The 13,173-nt window shown below is 40.2% G+C and overlaps 1 long non-coding RNA gene across 1 annotated transcript; it reads left to right on the top strand.

Moving 5' to 3' along the window:
• The first annotated feature begins 3,419 nt into the window (after nucleotides 1-3,419).
• LOC149315005 (uncharacterized) lies at nucleotides 3,420-12,410 on the top strand. The gene is made up of 4 exons (XR_016281150.1): nucleotides 3,420-3,786; nucleotides 6,501-6,611; nucleotides 7,363-7,468; nucleotides 12,355-12,410. It is a non-coding gene; the product is annotated as an uncharacterized LOC149315005 (long non-coding RNA).
• Nucleotides 12,411-13,173: the final 763 nt, after the last annotated feature.

Raw genomic sequence — 13,173 nt, 5'->3', positions numbered from 1 at the left:
ACACTATCATTATCAGACAGGTATTAGAGCACATTATTCTCATTGTGCTATGGAAAAATAAAATGACAAAAGAAACTGAGTACTTAAATATAAGGACTGAGATGCTTCATCAGCCATTTAGAGCAGTGCGCCTCAGGTGACTTTTTGTGGGTGACAGATAATAATTATTTTTTTCTGTGTGCCAGGGACTGGCATCACATTGATGTCCATGGCTAGCTGTTTTCTCTCCTGGTTACTTGCCAAGGATCAGCAGCTAATGGCTAAGGGGCTGACACCAGTCCATGGATCACCACTTTGAGTAACATACCACTTCATATGTGGTCTCCCTAGTAGATGGCAAGCCCCTTGGGGTGACCTTAAAGGGATATAATGGCTGAGAAAAAGGAAGGGAGGGAAGAGATGACTAAGCAACTGGAATTACTGTATATACTCAACTATAAGTCAGCCTCATGTATAAGTCAAGGACAGGTTTTGGGGCCAAAACTATGGATTTTGATATGACCAGTGGATAAGTTGAGGGTAAAACTTAGGGGCATGTAGCAAAGGATCTAAAGGATGAAGCAAAGCAAAACAATGTCAGAGTGCTTACAAAATTCCAGCAATCATAGCTCTTTGTGCTTACTCTTAACGCTGGATGGATGAGAGATTAGAGGGGGTCAGTGCTTCCAGGACAGATTATACTCTTGCTTTTCACGAGGGGATGGTTCCTTCTTTTAAATAAGATACAGTACTTACATTGACCTGTGGATAAGTCGACTCAGGATTTTTGGTCCTGATGTTTTTTTACCTCAATTTCTATACTTATACATGAGTATATGTACTATGTCTCATTCCAGCTCAATGTAATTCCTTTTATGCCAACCACTAAACAGCTATAGAAGTCGGCTCAGTCTAACCCCTAGCCTGAAAACTACCTTAGTGAAAATGGTGTGGAAAGGGTTAGTAAATAATAATAATGATAATGATATTACAGCCCACCCTTCTCTTATGCGGGGCATCTGTTCCGACCCTCCCCGAGCAAGGGGAAAACCATGTGTGCTCATGCCCCATTGAAAACAATGGGATGCATGCATGCAGCACAGTGCAGTGCATGCACCACAGGCTCGTGTGCCATTCATTAAATTGTACTGCAGTTTCAGTGTAAGTGGAAAGCCAAATAAGGGAAGCCTACGTATGGTGTGGGCTGACTGTAATAAATCTTATTTCTTTCCAGCCTTTCCTTGAGGCTTGAGGCAGGGCACAGCATAGTAAAATACAAAACACAATTAAAAATACATAAACCCACAGTTAAAATACAATACTATAAAATCATTAAAATACACTCATAAGAGTTCATACACATATTAAAAAGTCATGATATCCCCTTGTGCTCAATCCAAAATGATGCATACATATGCAAAACCCCCAGGTGCTTTGCATATACCACCAACAGGATTCTAGAGCCTATGCAGACTGGTGAGAAAGGCTGGCCTGGGGGCAGAGTCAGGGCATGGCGTCCACATGACACATGCCCTGACTCCATCCCCAGGGAGGCATGACACTGCACGCAGCTTCACATGGTGCGCAACGTCACGGCACTCCTGTGGTGCTGCATCCACATGATGCAGCACCAAAGGACTGCCTTAAAGCTGTGGCACCTGAGCGAAATGGTCTTTAAGGTTTAGAAACGAGATTTAACAAAATTCATCTGGGAGGAAAGTAAGGATAAAATGGAGTTTGCTGACAGATATTAAGGAGAGAGGAGGCCTATCAATGACAGATCTTCAAATATCACGCTTGCTGTCTGGATTGGCTTAGGGAATGGATTCAATTGAAAGATGAATAGCTATTAAATTTAGAAGGGTTTAATGCAATATTTGGTTGGCATGCATACCTCTGGTATGGAAAATTAGAACAATATAAACTTTTCAAGAATCACATAATAAGAAATGTATTATTAAAGTTTTGGAAAAAATATAAGAAAAAAACATACAGGCAGATTCCGGTCTGGGTGTCTCCACATGAACCCATTCTAAAAAGAGACAAAATAGAAGCGATAGGATGGTTAAGATATAAAGAAATGTTAAGAAATGAGAAGGGGAAATTAGTAATGAAAAGTCGAGAAGAATTATATGAAGAAGGGATAAAATTGAATTCCTTCACATACCACCAGTTGAAAGAACATTATATACAAGATGTAAGAATGGAAGTGATAACAGAGGTCAAAACTGAAGTAGATGATATAATGTTAGATGATAAAAGTGGAATAATATCAAAATTGTTCAGATATTGCTTAAAATTGCATTTGGAAGCTAAAACTATCAAATCAAATATGGTGGAATGGGAAAAAATGTTGGTCATAATATCCCATTGGAGAGAGCATGGGGAAAAGATTTGAAATTCACTTTATGTATTAATATAAAGGAAAACTTTATAAAAATGTTAAATAGGTGGCATTTCTTCCCGTCCAGATTAGCAAAAATTTACAAAAACAGAGAAGATTTATGTTGGAGATGCCAAAAACAGGCTGGAACTTATTATCATATGTGCTGGACATGCCCAGTAATGAAAGAATATTAGAAGAAAGTACACAAAATAATTCAAGAAATATATAAAATTAAAATTAAACTTGAACCTGAGGTATGCCTTTTAAATATGATAGGCAATGAAATTGGGAGAAAACATTTTAAACAAATTTTATATTTGATAATGACAGCAAGGATAACAATTGCAAAACAATGGAAGGGGGAAAAGGTGCCTGAAATTGATACTTGGTTGTTGAAGTCTCTCAATATTATTGAAATGGACAAATTAACAATATTCTTGAGAGAAAAAGACAAGAAAGAAGAGCAAATATGGGATCTGTTGATAGAATTTTGTATTAAGAGATGGAAATGATATGTATAAAATAAGCTTTCCATTTTATTCAGTAATTTATTTAAGTACGACTAGTAGTGGTGTATAAGTAGTACTACATATTCAGAGTTAAGTATTATTATTTTTATGGAGACAAAGTAAAAATGTAAATATTTGATATTTCTTGAACAATATTGCATATTCTCCGATTGACAATATAAACATTGCTTTAAAGTGTGAGATGAGGGAGCTGTAATAGGAAAGAGAGGAGCAGTATTAAATAGTAGCTGTGTAAATAATATTAAATAAATTCAATAAATATATATATAGGGGAACGGGTGGGGAGCGGGGTAATGAAGGACTCTGTTTATTGTATATGGCTAATTTTGGCATCATTACAGTCCTGTATTGCATGTTTTTAATCTTCTCTAATAAAAAAAGCTGTTGCACCACAGCTATTTCACCCTTTCCAGGGTACAAGAAAGAGTCACTCTTTTTTGCATCCTGGAAAGGCTAGATCAGGGCTGCAGCATGCAGGTGTCATGGCCCCAATCTGGCGCAGCTGAAGGTGGGTGTAGGCTGCCCCTTAGGGGTGGTCTGCATAGCCCCCTAGTGAGTAACATTTGAAGTCAAATTCATTATACTTGTTATCACTTTCATTCCTAATGTTAAAATATGGCTTTTATTAAATTCTTCAGTTCATTTATATTCTGCTTTTCCTCTAGCATGGATCCCAAGTTATCATATAGAGATCACATCTTCCCATATGAGTCTGTCTGAGCCTTGAAATCTTTCGAGGAGGCACTTCTCTGTATCCCCTCACCTTCACAGGCATGTTTGGTGGAAATGTGAGCAAGGGTCTTATTTGGCTGCTCCCACACTTTGATACTCCTTCCCTAAGGAAGTTAAAATGGCTCCTTCTTTCCTGTCGTTTTTGTGGCAGATATTCCGGTAAGTCTTCGGGAATTAATTGTTAACAAAAGAAGGGTTTTTAATGGAGCTGTACTTTTGCTTCTTGTTTTAAAGGAATATTTTAAATATTTTAATATCTGTTGTTAGTTTAATACTGTTTTAATCTCAACTTTTATGTTTTTAATTACATGATGGATGGATGGAATATCCTATCATTGAGTTACTGACCAGACTCAACCTGCTTAGCTTTGAGAAAGTACATGAAGGTGCCATCTAAGGTACTTGCCAATGTTGGGTGGCATTCTAGCTACCTTTGCTTCTGGATAAGAAAAGAAAAGCTAGCAAAGGACTCCCTGTTAGCATGCTTCACTTACTGGAATCACTGGAAATGGAGATTCTCTTCAAGAAAGCCTTTGGGGGAGAGGCTTGCAGGGACAGGGCAGAACTCCCTGGAGTTTGAAGGGCATCAGAAGCTTCCTTCCTCTGCCCTGGGGATCACCTAGGAACCATCTACACTGCAAGTGTATGCATGTTTAAACACATCAGATTACATTAATTTTCCTTTGTTAGTAAGAGGAAATTGCAATTCTGTGAGGTGATTCAAGAAAGCTTACTGCAAAACTCATATCATAGCAAAAGACAATGAGTCAACTGAATATGAGACAAAATTGAATTGGAGAGGGATATATGACGTGAATAGTTTAAGAAAGCAATCCACCCTGTCTTTTGGGAGCTACATACAAACACAGGCATCTCCTATTATGTAAGATACATTTAGCTGAGATAAAGAGACAGAGGGAAGAATATTACATGAATGTAACTTCCTGTTTGGTCTTTAGTCAAAGCCAACAGAGCCAGGTCCTGAACTGAGGCTATATAGATATACTGACCCTGAAACTTGTTCTGCCAAGGACAGGGGAATCTGCTTGTAAAGAATGGGGTGGGATCTAGGCAGCAAAATGGTAGTACAATAGAATCACAGGGTTGGAAAGAACAATGGAGGTATTTTGGTCAAACCTCCTGCTCACCATGGGATCAGAAACCAGAATGAAACCACAATACTTCTGACAAATTGCTCTTATACCTCTGCTCAAATATTTCCACCAAAGCAAAGCTTCCACTATTCTAGGCAGTCTCAAATATGTGAAATGGATATACAGTACATGCAAAAGTAAATATGATTGCAATAAATTTCTTTCCTGTGCCTACACTGTGTCCTATCTTTCTGTATGGGATCCACTATTGGTTTTGTTTTGTTTTGTTGTTGGAAATATCTAGGGCTGCATTACTGCACAGCCTCATTGCACTTAGAAAGTGGCAAGATTTCCTCAAGTCAATTTTACCTCTAGAGATTTTTTTCATCACTTCTTCTGTCACTATCTACCCACTTCATATGGATTACTTATGAGCAGTAAGGTTTTTCCCAGGAGCTCCCTTTTCTTTCTTTTCTTTGAAAACTGTAATGTCTCCACTGAGCCTGGTAGCCAGTTAAAATGATATGCATACATATCTGCTGGTGATACTGGAAGCTCCCTGCTCTCGGGCTGTGAAAGAATGAGAACCAAGGGGAACATCAACATGTCATTCTGTGCTGTTATGTGCTTGGTTCATTATTACAAACTCTCAGAGCTTAGCATTCCACCCTCTGTTCCTGTGTGACTGTTCTTCCAGCTGTCTCCATCATAATGATGCAGGCTTAGATTTTATGTATTTGGTCTAATGGGGGCAATAGAGATTCAGAAGGTCTTGCTTGACACCAATGATGCCTGGGTAGTTCACCCCCCTTCTTTATAATACTGGCTTCAAAACGGAGGACAGAAGGTAAATCTGGGTTGCTTCCAGCTACTGAGTGCCAGCAGATTTACTAGACATGTAATATTTTTTCCCTTTTATTTAAACTGGCACTTGGGACTTGGCCATTAGTTGAATTTTATATATTATCTCAAGGCTCCTACATATTGCCATTTGCTAAAAGTACATGGAGTAAATCCTCAGTGGCTGAGCAACAGAAGCCAGTAGGTTATATTCACTGGAAAGACTGTTCAGTGCACAGCAACCAAAATGATTTTGTGAAACAGCTTTCAATGGAAAGGAAACCTGAAGTTTCATATCTTTAATAATTCTTCCAAGCACACACACACACACCTGTACAGTTGCATCCTAATGGCAGCAATTACAAGTTTCTTAGTGTTCAGTTTGTATGAACATGCTTCAGGATTTGGGGGAAAGGAGCAAAAGCAGCATGTACAGTTAGCCCTCCATATTTGCAGCTTTGATTATTTGCGATTTTGATTAATATGTTTTCTCTAGAAATTTGTAGGCCAATATCCACCAGAGGTCATGCTAGAGGACCTAGAGATTCCTAGAGAGAACACTTTTCTAGGCAATTTTAGGTTATCTAACACAATTCTGTGGCCCCCTTTCAGTGGATGTTGATCACAGAATTACTCTGGATGACCTAGATATTCCTAGAGAGGTGTTCTGTAAGGTAAAAAAAAGTAGTGGTTTTTTATTTGCAATTTCCCCACTATCACAGGGGTCCTGTGTCCCTAACCCTAGTGAATATGGAGGGCCCACTGTACAAAGAATAAACAAAATTTCCTATTCTGTCCATCCACAGAGTTTGAAAAAGTTACCTCTTTAGACCAGAATATTGTTGGAACCAGGTTACACAAGCAGTTACCAATTTTATACATTTGAATAAGGAGGTATACAGTATCTCCTTTCACAAGCAATTCTCAATTCACTTGCAGCACAACATACTGGATTAAAAATTGGTCGGGCATATAAAGCCAATTCTTCCCCCCATGAAGTGGAACATCCACTCGAACAGCCACAGCAATGCCTGTTGAAATATCACTGCTGTAAGTAGACAGATGAATCTATGCTCACATTAAACAGGATCTTTGCCTTGGATTACAATTCCAGAATACCGCACCCAGAGGTGATCCTTATAGCTGGAAGCTTCCAGTGTTGTAATTTGAAAAGGTAATGTTTCCAAGCATTGCATGTCTTACTTACATAAACTTAAAAAACTATCAACTTTAGCCACCTGTTAAACTTGCTGTAAGTAAAATGCCCCTAAGATTCAAAGTAGAGATCATCAGAAAGCAATGAAAAGTCTGGGCTAGAGCTCCCCCGGATGATGACTACATCCTGCCACCCTCACAGCTGCACCTACATCATTCTCAGGGCAAAACTCCCACTCATGTGATTGGCCTTTTGTGTGTGTTTATACAATATTCCTGGAAAGTCTGCCTCTTGGGAGGTCTGTTGCTAGCATGTAAATATGCTAGGACGTCCAACCATGTACTGGATGTTTATCTGATGTCGGAGCTCCTCTTCCTTTAAAGGATCCATGGCAGACAGAAATCCCAAAGCTATAGTTTTTCCCATCAAGTTATCTGTATGTGATTAAACATACACACAAGCACACAAACACCCCCTCTGCAGCTGTTACCTTCCCCCTCCTCCAGTCCTGCAGCCCTCAAAGTCATAGAGGTCCTGTCAGAAGGCAATAGCTTACAAAACTTTGGAGAGATGTTGGGGAGGAATCAGTTTTGTTCATATTTTAGCATGAACCTGACCTACGTCATCTTTCCCATCTGTGTACAGTTCTTTGGTGTTGTACTTCCCTGGATTTCATGATGCAGTTCTTGGATTAAAAAAGACCACAAGACACAGGCAACTTGGTTTTTCTTTTAAAAAAGAAGATAAAGAGGTTAGTGTGGGCATGGAGGGGTGGTAATGGGGGAGGTTACATATATAAGCAGGAAAATCTAATTCTTGTTATAAGGAAAAAGAATATACAGGTGACCCTCCATATCCATGGATTCTTCATCCACAAATTCAGCTATCTATGGCTTGAAAATATATTTTTCAAAATATATGCATTTTTCAGATACATGCAACTTTGTGTGCACTTTCTCCAAATGTGCTTTCTCTCTCTCTCTGCAGGTGCTTTTTCTGTTAAAGAAAGTGTTTTATAAATGTTTCAGATATAGTTGTTTTTGTATGCAGTGTTTTGAACGTGTACTTTGTGGTATCTACTTTGTTAAATGTATGGTATTTTGTGCTTTTGTGCTTTTGCAGTTTTAACCATAATTCACTGGGAGTTAGAAGAACTCCCAGCTTGTGGAATGGCCTGCCAGACGAGATCCATCAAATTACCAAATTAGACAGATTGAAGAAAGCTGTCAAGACAGATCTCTTCTGGCAGGCCTTCTGGGAATAGTACTTGGCCAAAATGATCTCTCCCACATATGCTATGATTTTGCCCACCATCTCTGATTTTAATTATTTTAATGTTTATGTAATTTTAATCCTTAACTGTTTAATTCTTTTTAAGGGGAGGTATTGTGTATATGTTGTAATATTTTAATGATGTAGGCTTCTTTGATTGCTTTAACAAAAAGCGGGATATAAATAAAAGTTTTATTATTTATTTTATTATAACTCTGGACTGAAGGCAGCACCATTGTCAGGGAGGGATGCAAAATGACACTTTCTGCAGCCAAAAAGAAAGAGAAGCCTCAACAGATGATGATGAGGAGGAGGAGGAGGAGAAATCACTCGCCAGGCATAAAGCTGTTTGCAGAGACAGAATCTACTGTAGTTCTTACTAAAATCTGTCAACAAATATGGCAAACAAAAGAATGGTCCTCACATTGGAAATGTTCACTATAAAGCCCAATCCCAGAGAAAGGGAGCACCAGAGATTACAATATCCACAGGCCCATGCATCATTAATTTTCCATGCATTGGAGATACTGTTTTACAATGGCTCTGTTCTTTCCTGGAGGGACGCTCTCAGAAGGTGGTGCTGTAGGATTCCTATTCGACTCATTGGCCATTGTCCTGTTGGATCCCTCGGGCTCAGTCCTGTCCCTATGCTTTTTAACATCTACATGAAACCTCTGGGAGAGGTTGTCTGGAGTTTTGGAGTAAGGCAGGGGTAGGCAACCCTTTTGAGCCGGGGGCCGGGTTGCTGTTCCTCAGACAACTGGGGGGCCGAAGCCAAAAAATAAATAATTAAATATTTTTTTAAAAATTAAATAAATAAATAAACCGGGACAAATGTAGGACAAAATTTTCAAATGGAGGACACTTTTTAAATAAAAAATGGAGAACACGCGAAAAAAATTTGCTGATTTTTAAAAAAATGTTAAAGATAAATGCATGTTTCTGAGGCTTCTATAGACAATTGCCCCACCGTGCCCCTCGCACGAGATGCCAAAGGCCCTGGTGGCAGTCGGTGGCAGGACCGGGCTGGGGCCGGTCCCAAGGCCTCGCCGGGCCGCATCCGGCCCCCGGGCCGCAGGTTGCCTACCCCTGGAGTAAGGTGTCACCTGTATGCTGATGATACCCAGATCTATCACCCCTTTCACCTAATTCCAAGGAAGCTGTTTCAGTCCTAAACTGGTGTCTGGCCGCTGTAATGGGCTTGATAAGGGCAAACAAATTGAAGCTTAATCCAGACAAGACAGAGGTGCTCCTGGTCAGTCGAAAGACAGATCCGGGAATAGGGATTCAGCCTGTGTTAGATGGGGTCACACTCCCCCTGAAAACTCAGGTTCCTAGTGTGGGGGTACTTCTGGATTCAGCACTGAGCCTGGAAGCCCAGGTATTGGCAGTGACCAGAAGTGCCTTTGCACAGCTAAAACTCATGCGCCAATTGCACCCGTTCCTGGAGAAGTCAGATCTGGCCACAGTTGTACATGCCTTGGTTACATGTCATTTGGATTACTGCAGTGTGCTTTACATGGGTCTGCCTTTGAAAAGTGCTCAGAAACTTCAGCTGGTCCAAAGAGCTGCAGCCAGGCTATTAACTGGAGCTGGCTACAGGGAGCATACAATTCCCTTGCTACAACAGCTCCATTGGCTGCCAGTCCATTTCCAGGCACAATTCAAAGTGCTGGTTTTGACCTATGTGGCTTGGGTCCAGGCTATTTGAAGGACTGTACCTGTATGAGCCCCCCAGAGTATTGAGATCATCAGGAGAGGCCTATCTCTCCATCCCATCAACCTCTCAGGCGTGTTTGGTGGGAACAACAGAGAGGGCCTTCTCAGTAGCTGCTCCCAAGCTTTGGATCCATTCCTGCTATCCTAATGGCAGTAAATAAAGACATTCTTGTGTCAGCAGGCCTTTGCAAACTGATAAGGACTGGGTTTTTTAAACATTTTAAAAAATATTAATGGTCTCTATTTTAAAATGTTATTTTTTTAATTTATCCTGTTTTAACACTTAAAATTGTTTAATTGTTTTTAAAGAGCAAAGAGGAAGACCACGTTGCAGAAGAATTACAGAAGGATACTCTGAAAGACCTGAGTAGGTCTGCTGATGATAGGGTGACTCTCATTCATAGGGTTGCCATAAATCAAAATTGACTTGACAGTAATTAATAACAACAATGAGATAGACTGTAAGCAAGACGGGGGAAATCAGTGGCCCTCCAGACGTTGGATTCAATTTCCCATTTGCCCCTACTTGGCTGCCCAGTAGTGAGAAATGATGGGAGTACAAGCATTTTACAGTTCAAAACTCGAACATGTGTGTGGCCAGGCAAGATCAGAATGTGAGCAAGATAAAAAAAGTTGTTAATGATGAAGAACACACAAGCAAAGAAAATCTCCAGCAGTTTGTATTTGTCTAAGGAAGGGCATGATTTCATGCCCTGTTCTCTTTGCCCCCCACTGAGTTGACTACTTTTGCACTTGAACTCTGTAGCAACTGAAGTAAATTGAGGATAAAAGGGGGAATTTGACAAGGATAAGAGGAGAAGAGACAATACAGGATTAATCGGGACTGCCCCTGCCAAATCAGGGCAGTTGGAAGGAATGATAGCACATTTGGATACATTCACCAGGACTGCTGTAAAGTAAGGATGGACATTGGCTCAGATATGCTTTACAATGTATTGTTGTATAATCTGAGACAAAAGGCCTGGTGTTAGCAGACTGAATACAGGACAGAGCTCCAACAGCTTTAATATTTAGCAGGAAGATGTAATATTTAGCAGGAAGATGTAATGATCAATTGCAGAGAACTATGTGTCAGGTCCAGCAGGGTACCTAGTTCAGAAATCCAGGCTTCAGTATTTAAAACTCAGAAAACCTTTACTAAAAAAACTATAGCTTTCGTCCAGTGATGTTAATTGTTAGAACTGACCAGCAACTGTTAAAATTGCCCAATTAAGCCACACACAGTTTCTAAGTTCAGGTCGTCTTAATTCTTATTCAATATAATTAATAATCACACTTCTCCATTTCCCATACTCCCCCCTTCTTTGTTCTTACAACCAGATTCTTTCACAGAAATGCGCTTGAACAGGTTTGGCTCAGGCTTGCCTCCCTTCCAGTACTATCTTAGCATCTGTGTCTGAGATTACCATGACTTATCCATATCATTTCTACCGTATAACCCATCACACCTGTTTCCCAACATATTATGGCAGGCAAGTTGCCTATTCAACCCCTGACGTTATGGCACATCTCCTCTCCCAGCCCCAACCTACCCTTTTGCCAATTCAGCACCTCAAAGGTCTATTTGCTGGCCAGTAGGGAATAAGTGGTGTTGATGTTGATGTTGGTGAAGGTGAAGGATACAGCTGCATTCTTGAAGCTGGATTCACAGCACCTTCTCATATAATGTGAGTTCAGTGACTTGAATGGAACTGGATACTTCTCCTCTCCCCATGCCAGGAAATAGCTATATTGGGCACTGTATAAGCAAAATAGTGGGGACTGAGAGAGTGAAGGAGGAGATTGTGCTGTAATTCTGCCTGATGGAACTTTATAGTCTGTTTCCCTGATGCAGGATCCACTAACTATTAAAGCCACAGGACTCCTGTCCCATACTCAATCTGGCAATCCTAAAAAAGGCCATAGTGGTAGACTTAGCCCTTACCTTTCTTTAAAGTTCAAGGAGAGCAAGGGACACTTTTAAAACCTTGGATGTTACAGTTCATTGCTTCTTGTGGAATTTCAGGATTAGGTTAATATGAAATGCATTCAGCCAGAGAACAGATACATGAAGGTTTAAATGCAAATCTCATAAAAATAGAAGGAAGGCTAAGGTCAGTTTTCTCTGGAATGGAAGGAGGAAATTTAACAAAACCCTTCTTATTCCATAGGAATGAATCCCCTGCTACTGACCTGCAGCAAGAATTTGTTAGTCAGCTCAGACTCCTGGAATCTGTTCTGTGTTCTCTGCCTTTGTTCTGAATATAAATTAAAGGATGATTTTTTAAAAATCCAATCCAGCTGTGAAAAATATAGAAAACAAACAATCCAGATTATTAAACTCTGTGAAAAAAAGAGAAATGAATAATACTTCAAGAGCTATGGTTACTAGCAGTTGTTAAATCAGTTTTAACTATGAACTGGAAAGAGACTATTATGTTGGATTGATTGACCATAGAAAACTTTGAGTATTGTATATAGGGCTACCTACCACATTATATGGACAGCAGAAATATTGGACTAAGTCTAGCTGTCAGTTCCAACTCATTGAATCAATGGCATGTAGATAAGTGCAGACTCACAAAGTTCCCATTGGGTCTTACAGTTGTAGTTGGGTCTTACAGTTGTTTTTTTCTTTTCTATCAGACTTATAGCACTGTCCAATACATGCTTCCTCAACAGTAAGAGACACTGAATTCTGTGGATCACACCACCAGGTAAATGTATATAATAGGGTGGGCAATTTTGGTGGATTGGGAGGAGGGGGGCAGTCTAAGTCCCCACAGATCCTAAATTGGGCTGTAGTTCTTCCTGTCACCTTATGCTGTCCAAATTCATGTCATGGTATCTAGAAATACTTTCCCTCAATTTAGGGTTTTGGAGAAGCTGCAGGCCTGTACACTGAGAAGTATGCTGACTTGGAGCATGGTCCTTTTCCTGTGCACCTTGTTTTGCATGTGGTCTATTTACACTGCTAAAATGCAAGGTTTTATGAACTTAAAGTTAGCTGCAGTGTGGAGTGTGGGATAATGCAGTGGAACCTGAGAGTACCACCACAGGGAATCGACACTGCTAAGCCTTGTAGGAGGTGTGTGCTGGTGGTGGGGGACTCCTTGTTGAGGGGTACTGAATCAGTTGATTTGTGGATCTGACAAGATGTCTAAAGGGGTGTGTTGGGGCAAAGATCATAATGTGATGGAAAGGCTGACAAGATTTGTCAAGCCTACTGACCGTTATCCCTTTCTTTTTGGTTCATATTTTAACCAACGATACTGCAAGGCACAGCCTTCAGAGTATCATAAGGTATTATGAGGCTCTGGGTAGGAAGCTGAAAGAGATGGATGCACAGGTTATCATCTCTTATCTTCTCCCAGTTGAAAGGCATGGTCCAGGAAGGAGAGAGAAAAATAGCAGAGGTGAACAGCTGGCTCCGCGGATGGCAATGGATAAGTTGCACCTCACTCC

Source organism: Sceloporus occidentalis, unplaced genomic scaffold (assembly GCF_023333645.1).
Source record: "Sceloporus occidentalis isolate IW3139 unplaced genomic scaffold, rSceOcc1.0.p SCAF_4, whole genome shotgun sequence".
Lineage (NCBI taxonomy): Eukaryota > Metazoa > Chordata > Lepidosauria > Squamata > Phrynosomatidae > Sceloporus > Sceloporus occidentalis.
This window is presented reverse-complemented; position numbering and strand designations above follow the sequence as displayed.